This window comes from Augochlora pura, chromosome 10 (assembly GCF_028453695.1).
Source record: "Augochlora pura isolate Apur16 chromosome 10, APUR_v2.2.1, whole genome shotgun sequence".
Classification (NCBI taxonomy): domain Eukaryota; kingdom Metazoa; phylum Arthropoda; class Insecta; order Hymenoptera; family Halictidae; genus Augochlora; species Augochlora pura.
The window spans coordinates 17,309,689-17,313,432 of record NC_135781.1 but is presented as its reverse complement, the minus strand read 5'-3'; positions in this window follow the sequence as shown (position 1 = coordinate 17,313,432).

The following is a 3,744-nucleotide window of genomic DNA, read 5'->3' as shown; positions in this document are numbered from 1 at the left end:
TTTGGGAAGTACTTATTTGTTAAGAACTGTGTTAATCGATGAGACCAAATATAACACGGACGTAGCATCTCATGAAAAATTTAGTTCTTTTTTCAGTTAGGGGTGCCTACAAGAGAGCCCTAAACTGTAAATTTGACTTCATATACAAGATGTCTGGAAAATATGGGCCCCAGCAAATATACACATATATATTTTTTATTTTAGAGTAGTATTTACAATCAGTTCTTTCTCAATTCCAATTATGAGTAAATTTGTTGGTAATTACTGTGACATGTGAAATAACATATATGATACATCAGATAATACATTGTATTACAATATTTTTATGTGCAATCATGGTTATGTTTAGAATAGTGTTAGATTTATATGGTGAATCTGTTACTTAAGTTTAAGGGGTTATATCTTTTTAATCTAAAATTGCTACTGTCAGTGTGAACTACATTTATATTTCCGCACTGTTGCGATAACTGTTGTATGTGGCGTTTGCTGAAGTTTGATATTTCTTGTTTGCTAGGTTATTGTGCATTATGCCATTGGAGATATATCATGGAGCACTGCATATGTTGTGCAGAGTTTTTGACTGGAATCTTTGTAAAATTTCTATGTTTCTTCTATCTATCTTGTATATGAGTAGTTTCTTTTCTATTGTTAATTTAGAATGTTTTCCTATTAGCCACCATAGTTGTTTCACCATTATACTGAGCTGAGCATGTTTTGCTTGGACGTGTTTCTTCCATGTTAGACTCCCGTCTGGAGTCATGTCAAGATATTTTACTGATTCTTTTTGTGGAATTATTGTGTCCTTTACCTTCAGTGACGGACATGTTTTTCAGCGTAAGGTAAAGATTATGTGAACCGATTTAGTTTCATTTTCTTTGTATTTTCCAGTTTTTAAGCTAGTTAGCTACGTCGTCTAAGTGTTCTTGCAGGTTTTTAGTAGCTTTGGAGAGGTCATCGTGTGAAGCTAGAATTACTATGTTGTTTTTGAATGTGTTGTGGTTGTTTTTTGGAATTTAGTATATCTACAATATGCGGGGTGTACCAAAATTATACATACTCCGGGAAAGGAGGGGTTCCTGATGCCATTTCAAGTAACCCTTTCCTTTGCTGAAATGCAATCCGCGGCTTTGTTAACGAGTTGTTAATGAAAAAACACTGGCGAATGAGAGGGGCGCGCACGCGTGATTCAACCTGTACCACGCGCGCGAACCAGCCAGCTGATGCCTACCTCACTCCGGGGTGCGACGGGAAGAGAGGGCTGTGCTCAGGCTTTCAGCTGCGTTCGAAGTAACGAAAAAGAATTTTAGAAATTTTCTATTCATTTCAAAAATTTCACAAATATTATTAATGAAAATCTCACTCATTCAGTTGTAAATGTTGTAAACCAAAACTTGTAATTCAGAAATCGTAATCTACGCATGTAGAAGGGCACAGATTCCACTAACGTTCATTTTCACTGCACTGATATTCCACACTGATCACGAATTATGCCTCCATGGAAGCATTGCACAAACACCCAAATTATCTTTGTACTGTTGTCGCGGCGCGTACATTTAAAAAAACGGCGAAGTTGCAGGGATGAAATCTGGAACAAAACTGAAGCTGTGCACGAAGATCTTCACGCAGACTATGTCAATCGTCACAGCAACGTAGACTATGTTTTAAAGAAATCTGAGGTGCCCTGACGAAAAACAGCACTTCCAAACTGCAACACGTGTAAATATTTTTAGATGAAAGCCAGAATGGTACGCCGGCAGAATGGTCGAGAGTGAAAGTCATAAAATAGGGAATGAATGAAACATGTTTATAGTATTTAGGAACATCGAAATTCATTTATTTATTTCACAGACAGTGAAGGAAAAGACTGTAACGGTAAAAATTGCGGAAACTCTTCCTACAGTGGCCACACAGGTTGCAGATGTCCCACACAGTCCCAAGCAATGATCCCAAGGTCACTCTAAGCTGCCTCACTCTAAAGTATTTCTAATTCTGGTTGAATTTCGCATGCGCGAAAATCAAAATAATAGTATGCCATACTATAGAAAATCAAACTTCTAATTTTGGATTATTAATCCTCAGACGTTAGATATTTTTCACAACTATATAGATGCTTCTTATAGATCTATTACTCTTATTGTTGTTCCTAATGTAATAGTAATTTATATTATTTGATGGGAGAAAAATGAGCAAATAAATAACGGTTTAAATATAGAGTTTAAATACACGGTAACCGCAGTACAGGTGTTAACATCTTCAATAGAAACTTCTAATTTCTAAATGTAAAGGATTTTTTCATTTATAAAATATTTGCATCAGAAATATATGTATAGTATTGTAAGGGGTATGGGTGTCGTTGTTTGTGAAATGAATTCTGGATGCAGGATATAAGGATTTCTGAGGCAAAAGGAGATATATTCTGATTAGTGGTTGACAGGGAGTTACAGGTTTAACTTTGTATCAATTTCCTTGCTAACATCTATGGCGAGCAACGAAAGCAACTTTGATCAAATGAAACAACTTCATGGCCGTCTTCTCCAATAGACATGGTAACTGAAGAACCTACGCAGATTTCTACAGACGGCCAGGAAGTTACCCTGTTCCTCTCTCGTTGGACGGCCGGCCTTCTTGGCCGTCCTCTCCCTTCCCTGTGAGTGGCCGTGGCTTCTTTCCTCGTACTCTCTCACAGGTGTAGCCACGATCTAACCGAGATTCTTCTAATATTACCTCGTTGCTTGCCATGGACCGTTAATAACAATTTGGTAACGAAGGAGTCTGCCGCGTACTCGATGTTTCGCGAAGCTTCGGTCGCGGTCCAGTCGATTATCGATCGGTCCAGAATCGACTTCAACAATGGTCAATAGCTTTTGTCTTATTCTCCTTTTGCTTCGTTACAGTATTGGATTGGCAAGAAAGTAATTTCAGTATTGTAGTGAGAAATTCAAAGCTTCACACATCTTTAACATTTCGTGGGAAGCTATTCGAGCTTCGTTAGAAACTAATGTCACATTCCCTATACAGCCTTGACCTGGTAAGCACTATTTGACTACCATTTACTTAGAAGGTTACAAAACTCTTTGAATGATAAAATTTTCACAAATGATGACCTTAAATTGCATTTGGTTCATTTTTGTTGGTAAGAACCAAAATTTCTAAGAGCGCAAAATTATTAAATTGCAAGTAAGATGACAAAAGATCATTGGACGAAGTGGAAAATATGTGTTTTCAGATTAATTCGCTAAATTGTATATGAATTTAGAATTGTAAAATATACATTTTTCCCCTCTAAAAGTATGCTCGTACATGCTTCCTTTCAGAAATATTTATTTGTAAAGTTATTAAGAGTTAGGAATTGATAATATAGAAATATCTCTCTTTCTAAGATCGAAGATTACTAATGTATTATTGTTTGCATTTTAAACAAAGCTCTTTTCATTGTTTCTAACTAACTGTTAGTTCACTGTGTTGGAATTACGAGATTGCGATGATCAAATAATACTTTATATATTACGTGTTTATTCGAACACCAACACAATGAAATACAAGTCTATCAGATGTAACATGTTACTATTTACACATTACACAATATTATACTTCATGACTATATTGAAACAATGAAGGCTAGAAAACTGTTAATCTGCAGAAGCTGTCACTAGCTCGGTAGGCTGGCCTGGATTGACTGACTCTTTTTTTTTATGTGGATTGCTGTGAGGTAGGTTTTCAACCGTGCCTGAAGACTGGCCTTCT